General features: G+C 38.9%; 1 long non-coding RNA gene across 1 annotated transcript in view; it reads right to left on the minus strand.

Annotated features, from left to right (window-relative positions):
* Positions 1-2,844: 2,844 nt before the first annotated feature.
* The window catches only part of LOC135090996 (uncharacterized), an 83,725-nt gene continuing 71,600 nt past the window's right edge, over positions 2,845-14,969 (minus strand). Inside the window, exons 3-5 of the long non-coding RNA XR_010262231.1 lie at positions 3,635-3,688; positions 3,274-3,440; positions 2,845-3,153 (exon numbers count right to left, since the gene is read on the minus strand). This is a non-coding gene — a long non-coding RNA (uncharacterized LOC135090996). The remainder of the gene's footprint in view (positions 3,154-3,273; positions 3,441-3,634; positions 3,689-14,969) is intronic.

Below are 14,969 nucleotides of genomic sequence, written 5' to 3' on the forward strand. Positions count from 1 at the left end.
CCTTTCCTGTCTTCCTTTTCCTTTTCTATGTCTGTCTGCTCCCTCTCACTTCCACTAAATCTTACTTCCCTAATTACACCTGTGCGCCAACTTTTCCTCGCAAGGACCCACCCTCCGGCGTCTCCTTGTCCGAAATTACTTCAGAATGGGAGACGTTGACGTTGAGTTACGAGGCGCCTGGCTGAGAAGAATACAGAAGGCTGATTTGGTGGGACGGAGGAAAGGCAAGAGGAAAGAAGGGAAGGAGCGAGGAGGAGAAGGGTAAGGTATGCTAATTATGAAAGGCATCTTATCGCTTGCATCTCAAAATTTCAGAGTTAGCCCAGGCACAGGTGTTCTAAAGCGTAATTAATGAGATATTTGCATTATACCTATTAGCAATGCATATAATTTTGCCTCATTTCAGCTTTAGTTTAGGTACCAATTAAGGTTTAAGAGCGGAGAAGGTGGTATAGGCAATGAATGCGTTTTACCTTTAAATAAAACGCTTGGAATGCAAATAGTGATGAAATTTATGTTTGATTGGACAGAGGGCGAGGTAATTAATAATTCCCAGGTAAGGAAGCAATCTCAGGTGGACGCCAGGTGACGAGAGCGTGTCTACTGAACGCAAAGGTGGACGAACCATATCCCTAATTACGTGTCTTTGAGGATGGAACCAAAATCCCCTTTAATTAGTCACGAATATCCAAGCTAACGGAAGTGCTTCTTGTCACTGCTCATCTTTGCAAATTTAGACAGATTATGCAGCAGCTGGGAACCGTGTCCTAATTTTGCCTTTACAGCGATGAAAAAAGATTGGTGATTAGGGAGCGTGTGGGCCCCTTCACGTGCCTCAAGGGGAGGGGAGACTTCTGGGGAGAGGTGGGGGGAAGGAAGGGGGCTATTGGGATTTCAGAAGGAAAGGAGAAAGGAGGGACGGGACAAGAAAGATACACTGAATTTATATACGTTTTTTCTCATTCAGTTTTCGGGGAATGTTAGTCTTGCAGTGTGTGTGTGTGTGTGTGTGTGTGTGTGTGTGTGTGTGTGTGTGTGTGTGTGTGTGTAGATATTATCTCATTTATATTTTCTTTACCAGGTGTTTAAATGAACAAATACAAAAGAAAGAAGGAAAGAAAAAGAAAAGTACGAACAAGTAAGAGAAAAAGAGCAAGAGCTGGATAGACAAATAGACACAGATAGACAGACAGATAATAGATAGACTCCCTTAAAAACTCTCACGTAAAACAATAAAAAAAAAACATTTGGTGTGTGGTAAGTGGAATAAAAGAACCGTTTCTTTTTTTTTTTTTTTAGTCTGGAGTTGCGCCGCTCTTTACTCACAGCGAGAAATGAGGTTCCTGCTGATGATAGTGATTAACATTTTAGCATTAGAGTTACTACCAGTATTATCAATTAGCTGGGAAAGAAGCAGGAGGGACAGGAGAGGAGGAGGAGAAGAAAATAAGAGAGAAGAAAAAACAAAAAAATAAGAAAAGAGTATAAAAAGAAATAATTCATAAGTTTTTCACTTTTCCGCTATTCGTGTAAGTTTGCGGATAAATCTTACAGTTCACTACGTAGTTACATTGAATAGCTCCATAAAATGCTAGTTTTTATTCGCCTGAGTAACGATAAGAGCCACAAAGGACACAGGAGATACACAACTGCAAACAGCACCCCAGGAGAGTGCAAATACCACTTTCTTCACCCCGTCAATACAAAGAATAAGATACAACACGTTACTTTATTATCAACATTTTAAATTCATAACATACATCGGAGTTTCACCTGTTGCCGTTCTCACCTGTGCCTTCTAATTGAAACAATATAACCTGTATTAATTGCATATTGTTATGTTATGTCAATTGATACACCGCATTTTTATTTTTTTTTCACTTTCAAGGTCATTAATTATTATTCAGCTATTACTGTGAAATTGCTTACATGCAGGAACAGAAATTACAGGCAAATTTGACCTTCGCTGTTTTTCTGCTATTCGTATGTCTAACTTTAATTAATGCTCCTCATTCCTTCTCTCTCTTCTTTTTTTCCCCTCCTGCTCTCTTCACACACGTTAACCAAGGTACATTCCATTAGCATAATTAGTCACTCTCCCTCCCCTCCCTCCTCTCACTCCTCTCCCTCCTCCTCCTCTCCCCTCCACGCATACTACTCTTACTTCTCCTCCCTTCTTATTTTCAACTCTCTGCCATATTATCTCATGTTAACTTTTCCTCTTTTTTACCCTCATGATGAAGTGGATGAGGTGGTGTGTGTGTGTGTGTGTGTGTGTGTGTGTGTGTGTGTGTGTGTGTGTGTGTGTGTGTGTGTGTGTGTGTGTGTGTGTGTGTGTGTGCGGGTGCATTTTCATACAATTTAAATGAAACTTCGTAATATTTTTTACAATCCTGTTCATTACTGTCACTCGAAGTAGTAATAACAATATCATAATTAATAAAAATACCAAGGAAAGGAGAAGAAAGACAATAACCATGAACGCAGGAGGAGGAGGAGGAGGAGGAGGAGGAGGAGGAGGAGGAGGGACAGAATAACAAAACAAGAGAGCCGCCATTTCCGGGACCAGTACGCCAATCCGGGAAATCGAGACTCTGAAAAACGCTAAAGAGGGTCTGAGTGTTGCCAATCCCCTCCCCCTTCTTTCAATGTTGCCAGGCGCGAGTACGACCCTCATCAGCATCCACAATACAAAGAATAAGGGATAAAAAAAACAAAATATCACTCATCGTTGGTACTACTACTGGTACTACTACTACTACTACTACTACTACTACTACTACTACTACTACTACTAGGGACAATACTAAGCTGCCTTTGTCATAAAAATATAAAAGACAAAAAAGTAATAATGTCGTTTAATAATCCTTGCTAGTCTCAAATTCCCTCGCATCACATTTAGGAAAGTTGCAAGGTTGAATTTCAATAGAATTTCAAGAACAACCAATGGAGAAATTAATTAACAGAATCTCTATACGTGGTACTCAATGGATTATGCGAGATGAAGAGACGCAGACTAAAAGAGAGAGAGAAAAAAACATTCATTCGTACATTAGAAGTATGGCGTCATATGAAATCCAAGTAATGATAATTCAGAAATGTAATTAGCTGTCATCTATTCTGCGTTGCGTAACATTCACCTCGTCACAAAGCCTGCAAAAGAAAGAAAAAATGTATAAAAGTGAAAAAACATTGAATCATCCACCATTTTCATTATTTTCATTCAGTTTCAAGTTCTTACGATATTGGCATTGAGCAGCATATTATTCTTACCTGCGTGTGTCGTCCAGGAAATTAGACAAGGATGGCGATGGAAATATCCGCCTGGCGTTTGAAGGTAACCGGTGGGGCGCGGCTTCCTGCTCCTTGATGTGCCGTATTGCCTGTGCACATGAGTTCTTCCCTCAAGGCGCGGCGATAGACCGATATCAATGCCGGAGCTATGAACGTAATATCTTCACTATTGCTACTACTACTGCCGACACTGCTACTACTGCTATTTTTTAAGGCTGTGATAGTTTTGTTATAATGATTAGGTAGTTATGATAGCAGTAGTAGTAATAGTTGTAGTAGTAGCAGTAGTAATAGAAGTAGCAGTAGCAATAATAATGATAATTATAATAATAACACTCACTCTTGTTCTCTCTCTCTCTCTCGATGTCTCCGTCGCCTCCACGTCCAGTGACTCCTGGAAAAAAAAAATTACGTACTACTTGAGTGAAGGAAATAAATTAATCATTCTCTCTCTCTCTCTCTCTCTCTCTCTCTCTCTCTCTCTCTCTCTCTCTCTCTCTCTCTCTCTCTCTCTCTCTCTCTCTCTCAACCAGTATAAAACTTTCATTAAATCCAAATCAACTTGCGCCACACCTTTTCATTCTAATTCTCTTCGCTTCACATTAATCCCTCCTTTGTTTCCTCTCAGAGCTTGCTTCCTTATTCCCTTTATCCCTCTTCCCTCCTTTACGCCAGCTTGATATTTTAATCCCACGACTAAGCCCACACTAGCATCTCTCCTCCTCCCTCCCCTCTCTCTCTCTCTCTCTCTCTCTCTCTCTCTCTCTCTCTCTCTCTCTCTCTCTCTGTCTCTTCTACTCTTCTCTTCTCTTTTTCCTCTCCTTCTCCCTCTATTTATTTATTTGTTTTGTTAATTGTTTTCATTGTCCCTTATCTGGCCTCAAGAGATGCTTGTTGAGTAGGTAACTTGCTTATGTGCTGCTGTTGCTGTTGCTGTTGTTATTATAAGTGTTGTTGCTGCTACTGTTACTATTAGTGTTATTGTTGTAGTTTTTTTTTTTTTTTTTAAAGATGCTAATAAAACTGAGACAACAACAACAAAAACAAAAACAAAAACAAAAACAAAAACAACAACAACAAACAACAAACAACAACAACAACAACAACAACAACAACAACAACAACAACAACAATATAAACAGTAACGAAAAAAAAAACTCCCCCAAAAAGTAGATAAGAAAAACAATAACAAGTAAAAAAAAAATTATCAGACTATCACCATCAGAGAGAGAGAGAGAGAGAGAGAGAGAGAGAGAGAGAGAGAGAGAGAGAGAGAGAGAGAGAGAGAGAGAGAGATAAGGTTAAAACACGTGGAATGAACCGAACGAACCCGCAGGCATTGCTTCGAGTGACTCACTTCAGGGTTCATCGCCTCGACCCAAGAAAGGATTAGGACAAAAACAAGAGGGAAAAAAAACTAAAAATATAAAAAAATAATCTAGGTTTACGGCTCTAAAACACTCGCCGAGCAGTAAAAGTTGGAATTAGTTTTCGGAGAGAGAGAGAGAGAGAGAGAGAGAGAGAGAGAGAGAGAGAGAGAGAGAGAGAGAGAGAGAGAGAGAGAGAGAGAGAGAGAGAGAGAGAGATACACAGACAACCAGAAAAAAAAGACAGACAGACACACAAACAACGACGAAATAAACACGACTCCAAAAACACAGATGAAAGTTAAAAATTGTAGACAAAAAAATGAATACAAACAAACGACTCCCCATCACACATGGCATATATATACAGACAAAAAAAAGCAAAGCATACACACAAAGAGAAGAAAATACACAGACAGACACGGTGAAAACAAAGACAAATACGGAAGAAGAGAATGACGAAAAGAAACAAAAAAAAAGAGGAGGAAAGGGTGAAACGAGTGATAGAGAAGAGAGAAAGGTGAGAGAAAGGGGAATAGGAAGGGAACGAGATATGGAGAAAGAAAGATATATACCATTGTTTGAACGGCACAAAACGAACAAGGGAAGGAAAGGGGGAGAAAGAGGAATAAGGAAGAGAAAACGTGGAAAACAAAGATAAGGATAAATAAAGAAATGTATAACCAATCAAGCAAAGGGAGGATAAACAGTAAATAAAATGAGACTCACAGGAAATTATGAAAAGGAGGGAGACCAGACAGAGAGAGAGAGAGAGAGAGAGAGAGAGAGAGAGAGAGAGAGAGAGAGAGAGAGAGAGAGAGAGAGAGAGAGAGAGAGAGAGACTGCCTGGATTTACTTTAATGTTTAATTCAAGTCTATTTCACCATCATCAGTGTATAGTTTCCATCTCGAGTTTCTAGGTCACATAAATCTCTCTCTCTCTCTCTCTCTCTCTCTCTCTCTCTCTCTCTCTCTCTCTCTCTCTCTCTCTCTCTCTCTCTCTCTCTCTGACTACTTGATTCCCTTTCTGTTTAATCTCCTAACTTTTAGCAACATTTTTTGTCTAGTTTCATATTGCTGTTGTGAATGTGTCAATCTCTCGTCTGTCTTTCTATCTGTGTACTTAAATGTGTATATGACAAACACACACACACACACACACACACACACACACACACACACAGAAACAAACAAAAAAACAAGCAAACACAGAATCATAAATAACGCCCAGAATATCAATAAAAACAGAGAGAGAGAGAGAGAGAGAGAGAGAGAGAGAGAGAGAGAGAGAGAGAGAGAGAGAGAGAGAGAGAGAGAGAGAGAGAGAAAGCAGTAGAAGTCAGAAACATCTATTACTATTATTTCTTTCACAGTAATCCAGGCGTCGTACAACTTAGTGTCCATTGTCGTACATTTTGCCGTGATAAACACCACGGCATTACGAGTGCATTTGTGAATTTACTTTAATAATAAATACACACCAGCGTATATTCTCGGCGCCTCTGCAACGAGTGATAGTTCTGAAAAGATTTTAAAAGCTACGGAGACTGGTATAAACGTAATATTTCACCGCGACTGACTCTCTCTCTCTCTCTCCTCTCTCTCTCTCTCTCTCTCTCTCTGGGATTGTAGGTGGTATGAGTGACAAACTATTTGCTAATACACACACACCACACACACACACACACACACACACTCACTCGTCCACAAAACAGCAACGTCTGCACAAAAGAAAAAATAATGTAAATACAACTAAATTCAGAGAGAAAAATAATTCACAAACACAAAACAGGAAAAATTTAGGACGGCAAAAAATTACCTAACAAAAGCAGACGTGTACTTAAACAACAGACAAAGAACGCTGAAAAAAAAAAAGGAAATGCACTTTGGAGCAAAAAAATTCATTAAAAACGAGTGATAAAAACGCGTAGGACAGTATTTGAAATGCATATATAAAAAAAAGGTACAAAAAAATACAATACAAAAAGATTAAAGACAAAAGATCGTAAATTTAAACAGGGCACAGGCAGACAGTGGAATACGAGTATATATATATATATAAAGGCGGGAAAATAGAGTTAACTGATGAAAATGCAGAAGGTACCAGCTAGGTAATCCCTCACAATTGCACTACCGAGAGAAATATACAAAGTGACGTTGACAGCTGAAGTTACACGTGAAGGTCACGCCGCAATAACATATATGTAGCGACCCTTGTGAGAAATGGAATGTGAAAAGTGAAAAATAAATGTCTTGGGCAAATGCCTTGTACATACGGTGAAGTTTACGTTAAAAAGATATAAGAAAATGGGAAACATCATAAGAATAATATCATGGTTATATATTAAACAATAACTCTGAAATATGGGATGAAGAAAATTTACTTTTACTACAAGAAATTTAAAACATGACAAAAGATGGAAAAACACAGAGCAAAATCATATAGCAAACAAAATATGAGAAAAATACAGAAAGAAAAATGAAAATAAATGTCTTACAATACGATATTTACGTAAAAGAAACAAATATCATACACAGCTAGATATATAGAAGGATAGATTAACACTACACAAAAGAACCAGGCAGCAAATAGCAACACCTTCCGTATCAGGAGAGGTAAACAGAGGAAACCACGTAAATAACAAATATTACCTCACAACAGAGATAAATGGAAGAAATAAGACGCCTTTACGGGATCTAAAACACCATAATCCCGCGACACCTCAGCACCAACACATCAACTCAATAACTGAAGCAACAGCATTAGGAGTGACAACAGACTACCACCACAACGGAGCAAGCATGATTATTGGTAGTATTTTGGAAGATCAACTGCGCACAATGCTGACTAGGAGAGCCCACGCAAACACATCGAGGGACATGATTCTCAGTGGCGAGAGAGTTTCACAAAAAAGAAAAGCAACAAACACACAAAGCTGCAGGAGAGAGAAGGAAACTGAAGCAACCTTGAAATGGTACGTGAGCTTTGAAGGATGAAAGATCTTTTAGAATATATGTATGTGTGGCTGGCGCGTGGAGTCGAAAAGAGTTAAGTACAGGTTTTTAAAACATATTTACAGGAATACTTCAACGCTGGAATATTACCGTCTCTCCGATATAGACATTTAGGAGTAGTAGAAAACGCGGTAAAGATATATTCATGTATGCTAAATGACCATGTCCACACGAGGAAAGAGAGAAAAACTGCAAAAAAAAAAAAAAAAGTGGGATGAAAATTATAAAAAAAATATATATATAAAAAAGCAAGAAAAAGGAATTCAGACTATAGAAAAAAAATCTGGTGATAACAGATGGAAAACGTGTAGAAAGAGATTTTAAAACACAAGAGGGCAGGAGACTACTCACTCCTCTTGTACAAAGCAAAGTAATCGAAGCTTATACGTACACACACACATACACACACACACATACACACACACACACATGCACACACACACACACACACACACACACACACACACACACACACACAAGTCTATTAAGATGCAAAACACTAACAGCAATAACAGAAAAAAGAGGTAGCAAAACAAAAGCAAGAAAAACATAACAAAAAAAGAGATAGAAAAAAAAAGGATCAGGGGCAATAGCAACACGCACAGTGGCGGCAGCAGCAGCAGCAGTGGCGGCGATGGTGGTGAAGGGCAGGGAACGCAAACAAACAAAGGGAGATCGATGCAAAGTGAACGAGAGAAGAAGAAAAGGTGAAGGGAGGAGGACCTCTGACCACCACAGCCACGGCACATACACAGCCAAACCTTCCCTTTACCTGCGTGGAGGGAACAAATTGGGACACCCGTTACCTGGCCCCGAACAGCCCAACCGCCTGATGGCTTTAGCAAGTGAGGCGTGCAATCGGGCCGGAGAGGAAGTGAGGACAGGCGGCTGATATACAGAAAAAAAGAGGAAAAGTGACACTGGATAGTAGAATAAGCTTGATGAACAATGATAGTGTGTTTGTGTTCGTGTGTGTGTGTGTGTGTGTGTGTGTGTGTGTGTGTGTGTGTGTGTGTGTGTGTGTGTGTATGTGTTTGTGTGTGTATGTGTAAAGAGGAGTGCGCTGGGAGAAAGGGAGGGAAAAAAACACGTTTGTATGAGTCTATAGTGGTGGAAAGTAAATGTGTGTTTGTGTGTTTGTGGAGGGGGGATTGTGGGTAATGTGTGGGTGTTCAGAGAGGGAGAGCTCGTGTGTGTGTGTGTGTGTGTGTGTGTGTGTGTGTGTGTGTGTGTGTGTGTGTGTGTGTGTGTGTGTGTGTGTGTGTAGGAAGAAAGAAAGATCAAAAGGAAGGAAAGAAAGAAGGAAGGAAGGAAGGAAGGAAGGAGGGAAGGAAGGAAGGAGGGGAATGATGAAGGAAAGGAGAACAAAGGAGACATGGAATCAGAGAACCGTAAACACTCACTAAACAGGAATAAATGACATGGAAGTAAAGAATAATAACGAAAGAAAATAAAAAAAAACATAGATGATGGAAAGAAAATAACGAATAGATCAGAAGACAAAAACAAACAAACAAAGATAAGAAAACAAGACGAAACCACAAGAAAGAACAGCAAAATACAAAAACTGAAAAAAAAATACTAAACAAAGAAAAACAGGATGAAAGAATAAGGAACACGACAAGAGGAAAAAGCAGGGACTGAAAAAAAAAAGAAAAAAATATATATAAAAAAAACAAGACGAAGGGAAAAAAGAAAAAAAAAGACACAGAAGCATGGCAAGAAAATATCAAGAAACACAAGTGGTGGGAAGGACAGAAGGGAGTGAGACGCAAGGAAGCAGAGAGAGAGAGAGAGAGAGAGAGCGAGAGAGAGAGATTCTAACTTCTGTCCAGTGGTTTTGACGGGTCGGGGACGTCGCCAGCATCACCGTGGAGGGGAGAGAGGCGTGTCGTGTGCTCTTTTTTTCGAGGAAGAAGGTCATTTGGGAACGCAGGACCCAGAGAGAAGCTTCTGAAGGCGTGGTCACTTGTCTGCTTCCTAGTGTCTTGTGGAGAGGGTGAGGGCAAGGCTGACCACGTAATGTTTAAGTGTTTATTTATTTTCACCTTTCTTGTTGTTTTATTTCTGTTCTTTATATCACTTGGTTCTTACTCTTGTTATTTTTTTACTTGTTTTTTTTCTCATTATTTGTTTATTAACTTCCCTTTTCATATTTTTTTATTTATTTTCCATTCATTGTTATTTTTATATTATTCCTGTGTGTTTTTACTTGGTTTTTTATCTTTTTTTTTATCTATGTTTATTATACTATCTGGTTCTTTTCTCATTCTTTTCTGTGTTTATTTATTTGTGTTTCTATTTTCTTTTCTATTTGTTACATCGCTTGGTTCTTCTTTCTCATTCTGTGTTTATTTGTTTCCACTTTTCTTTATTTCATTTCTATTCGTTACATCACTTGTTTTTATCCTTATTCTTCGTTTCTTGCGTTGTCTCTTTTTCATTTAGTTTCATTTAGATTCCCAAGTTTTGTCATTTTTTTCCTCTTTACTTCTTGAATTCTGAATTTTCTTTTCTTCTTTTTGTGTGTTTAGCTCAGGTACTTTTCTTCTTTCTTTACCTAACAGTCTTAGTATTGTGCGGTCTTGCTTTGTTTCTTTATCCTAAACTGTTATTCAATTTACCCACTAACATTTCTTGAATAAAAGCAAAGGACAAGACAAAAATCTCCTTCTTTTAATAAATGTCTCAAGCACTTTTTTTTTTTACCTCCCATTTCACGTATATATAAAGCGAGACTTGCTCCGTTGCACTGTATTTTTTTGTGTTTCTTTTATTCATCCTTCGTACAGACAACGCGCTATAAAATTGATGTATTCCCTCAATATTTCCTAATCGCATTTTTCCTTTCCCTCCCTACGTTAGTGAAGTCAAATGTTTCTTTCTTGTTGCATAATATTTATTTCTCCTTTATTTTCGTCACTCTTCTATTTATCCTTCGTCAAAACACGGAGCAAAATTTATGTATTCCTTTGACAATTCCCACACGCTTTTTTTTTTTTTTCTTTTCGATCCTACGCCAGTCAAGTTAAATATTTCATCGTGCCTGGATTATATTATTCATACTTTACTTCTTCCCATTCTTTTATAAATTTCTCTTACAAAACGCATTCATGTATTCCTCAGACAATTCCCACTAGCTCTTTTTCTTCAGTTTTCCTCGTCGTATATCAGTCAAATGTTTCATCGTGCCTGCATTTCTCGCCTCCAAATCATCACCAGCCTTTCCTTTGTTCCTTCCACCTTCCCCTTACCTGCCAGTCATCAGCACCCTCTTGTTCAAGTAAGTAATTAATTAGGGAGCACCAGTTTCCTAAATCTCCAAATCAGAAATTAAGAAGAAAATAAGTCTCTCTCTCTCTCTCTCCTCTCTCCTCTCTCTCTCTCTCTCTCTCTCTCTCTCCTCTCTCTCTCTCTCTCTCTCTCTCTCTCTCTCTTTCAAAAATGCTCCCTGCTGCAAAATATCGTAGTTTCTATCCTTTTTCCATCATTCTGGCGACACCTGCACCGCGTGGACGTATTAGAAATTATAATTATAACCCTGAGAAAATGTGTATTTCGTGGCCTTCGAGGAGCGTGCCTGAAGGAAGGAGAAAAAGTTTAATATCTGACCACTTGGTGTTCTTGCTTTCTTCCTCCTTTATTTCTCGACTCACTCTCTCTCTCTTTCTCTTTTTTTTTATTTTTATTCAAACTAGTGACATGTGGTACAAAATGCCAGAGGTCTATGCATGTTGTACATGCATAGACATGATCAATCTCAATCTTTTTCTGATAATAGGTATGTTCTTGACTTAAAGAAGAACCATTGTAGACATGTAAAATATTCCATGGAGTTCTTACGAGTGGTGCGTAGATAATAACAACATTTCATTTTTAAGAGAAATTGAAAAGAAAAAAAACTGTCGATAGACATATACACATCAATATATTTCTTTTAATTTTCATTGTTCTGTTATCTGAATTTGAGTCCTGCCAGAAGCTGGGCGTTTTTCAAACGATAGCTGAGTGGCCGAAGAATGCAAGATTCCTATGAATTCTCTATGGCAGCACTAAGGAGGCGGCATGAACTTCTGCAATGCCGTCACGCAAAATATCCTGCCAGGGTCACCACGGTCGGGGGAAAGACCATTTAAGCTTTCATAACTATAAGGGTTCGAGCATCCAAGCGTATCACAATCAGGGTTGCCTGCTGACTATTGGCCAGAAAAAAAAATAAATAAATCTAGTACAGAGTATGGGAAGCTGCAAAAAAGTTACCACGCCTACACGTATGACACATTTCCACCCATCATTTCTATTTCTATTACTGCTATTAATGTCGTTATTACTCTTATTTTAATTATCACTATTATTGTTATTGCTATTATTATTATTATTATTATTATTATTATTATTATTATTATTATTATTATTATTATCACCAGCAGCAGCAGCATTTTGGTAAAGCCAGGCAATATCCCTATCCCACCTTGTGATTTAGGACACTGAAAAATCCTTAAAATCCTTAAAAAACAGTCTTAAGAAACCCGCGGAGATGCTACCACTCAAGAGACTCTCGCTAATGGGCGGGGAACTCTGTCCGACGTTTAAGAAATAGCGAGAGAATTTCTTTAGTTATCCCCCAAAAGGTCGCATCATTTTCCTTAATCTGGAGTGCAGTGGTTGAGGTCATTCTAGGTCAGAGGGGGATAGTGAGGGTCCGCGAGGGGAAGGGTGGACAGGGAGGGACAAGGGAGAGGTCAGGGAGGAGTGAGGGAGGGTGGAAGAGTCAGGACGGCGCCTCTTTCATAGCTCTGTTGACACCGGCAAACCACAACACTCCTCTACATCTCCCTGATCCCCTCACCCTTCCATGACTCACCCTCACTCCCGCAAACCCCCCTACACCCTCCCTAATCCCTCCCCCCCAATACCCCAACAACCTCTCCCCTCCCAGCCACTCATCCCTTCCATGATTCCCCGAAAGGCTGCTCCTCTCCCAGGCGCTTACCCTCCCCATGGTATCCCCAGCACCACCTCCCTTCTGGTAATGCTTCAGGCGAGGGATTAGGGTTAGTGGGCCCCTTGTCTATTAGTCAGCCCCCAAATTCCTCTCAAAACACTTGAAGTCCTCCTTTTTCATCCGTCATAGCTTGAACTCCTTCTACTCCGCTCCGTCGCCTCTTTCTAAAATACTCCTCCCGCTTCCTCCCTCCTCTTCCTCTTCCCTCCTTTTCCTCCTCCAGCTCTTTCCCTGCCTCTTTCAACGCCATTTTGCCTTCCTCATTTGCTTCTCGTTGATATACTTATCCACATTTTTTATATTCTCTCTCTCTCTCTCATCTCTCTCTCTCTCTCTCTCTCTCTCTCATCTCTCTCTCTCTCTCTCTCTCTCTCTCTCCCTCTCTCTCTCTCTCTCTCTCTCTCTCTCTCTCTCTCTCTCTGTGTGTGTGTGTGTGTGTGTGTGTGTGTGTGTGTGTGTGTTTCTCCAAATTTAAGGAAAACTTTAAAACCAGGAATAAGTTATTTCGTTTCCAGCATCATTACGACCCCTGCCTTTCTTCACGGCGTCTTCAAATATCTTTTACTATAACTTGAAGTTCGCAGTTCTTGTTAGCGGTTCGTCGTTACTCGCCTTTTACGCAATAACTTTCTGATGACCAAAGTCGAAGAATGGTTGTTTATTTTCTCATTCTTCTGCATATCGGAAATCAACAAAAAAATTCCTTGACTTTTGTATATCACGAGCTGAAAGACTAAATCCTCACTTTTCAACCGCCTGCATTTTGTGTTATTTATTTACAACTTATCAATGTTTTAAAATGTCAGCCATCGCTTGAAATCTTCCCTTAAACACTATTTTATGTCCTGCAGATGTTACAACTCTGCAACGTGATTGAAGCAGTAAGCAAGACGTAAAGGAAGACTATTTACGTAATACAATTGTGGGTAAACTATATGGAAATAATGGAAATTCACTAAAACTATCTTTTTTTTCTTTTTTATCATACCGATGACAAAGAAATGTGAAGCAATACTGGAGGTACGTAAAAGAAAAGGAAGGGATATATCTTAAAATCACCTTGAAAAATTTTCACCTTTGTGCTGGGTAGTTTTCAAAATTGAGTGTGTGGCATCACTGGGGCAGCAGGAAAGACGGCTTAGGCTGGAAAAATTCAAGTAAAGTCTGTCCCTTAAAAGCAAATTCCATTGTCGATAGAAACGTTTCCAGAAGTCCACAAACAAATTCGTCTCGTCTTCCTTGCCTGCAAAGGGTCTGAGGTTGGAGAGTTCCTGCGCTAAACAAACTTTATCCGTCGAGAGATGCCGAAAAGAAATCTTGGAATTAAAGTATTATTTAACTTCCAATGGAGTATTTGACGTTGAATTTTTACACTTTTCAAACAGTGCTTCGTCCCTGCTGTAAAGTAAAGTGTTTTTAACGAGTATTCTTTAATATTTATTTTTCTAACATTCCTATATTCGTTTTTTTTTTTTCTTTGATATCTTTTTTAATGGTCCTGAACTTTTTCATTATCCATCACTCCAGTTTCAGTTACTTATCACAGTTCTAGTCTTCTCCTTTTTTTCTTTTTTTCTTTCACTGGTTCATCATCATCTTCATTATTCCTCAATACAGCTCTATTTTTGCATCGTAGTTCTGGCTTTTTTTTCTTTTTTTTAAGCCTACTTCTTTATTCTTTCGTGGTTGAGATGTTTTCACTTTAGTCCGTTTTATTTATGAATTGTTTTCTTCTTCTTCGTCTTCTTCGTTTTCTCTATTGCTATTCTCGTGTTCTCTTCCTCTTAACCTTTCTCCTCATCTTTCCTTTTCGAGTTTTGAAATTAACGCAGCTTTATTTTTGTTTACTTTCTGCCTTGAAAAAGTTTGCGCCTTCATTGTCATTCTCTTTCTCTCTCTCTCTCTCTCTCTCTCTCTCTCTCTCTCTCTCTCTCTCTCTCTCTCTCTCTCTCTCTCTCTCTCTCTCGTATTTGTCATTAGTTTATTCGTTGTGAAATTTCTTACTTTCTTGCTTTGTCTTCCATTGTTTCCCAAGTTTTTCCTCTAAGTTCCCCAATTAATGGTTTTCTTTGTATTTCCTATATGCAATTTACTTCGCATTATTTCACTCTATGTTTAATTGAAAAGTTTTTATTCTAGACTTCATGAAAACAGACGAAGGATAAGTAACAACATTTTTCCAGAGAAAACTGTACCTTCATTCTTTACTTTACAGGACGAGAGAGAGAGAGAGAGAGAGAGAGAGAGAGAGAGAGAGAGAGAGAGAGAGAGAGAGAGAGAGAGAGAGA

Source organism: Scylla paramamosain, chromosome 36 (assembly GCF_035594125.1).
Source record: "Scylla paramamosain isolate STU-SP2022 chromosome 36, ASM3559412v1, whole genome shotgun sequence".
In the NCBI taxonomy this organism is placed as follows: Eukaryota; Metazoa; Arthropoda; class Malacostraca; order Decapoda; family Portunidae; genus Scylla; species Scylla paramamosain.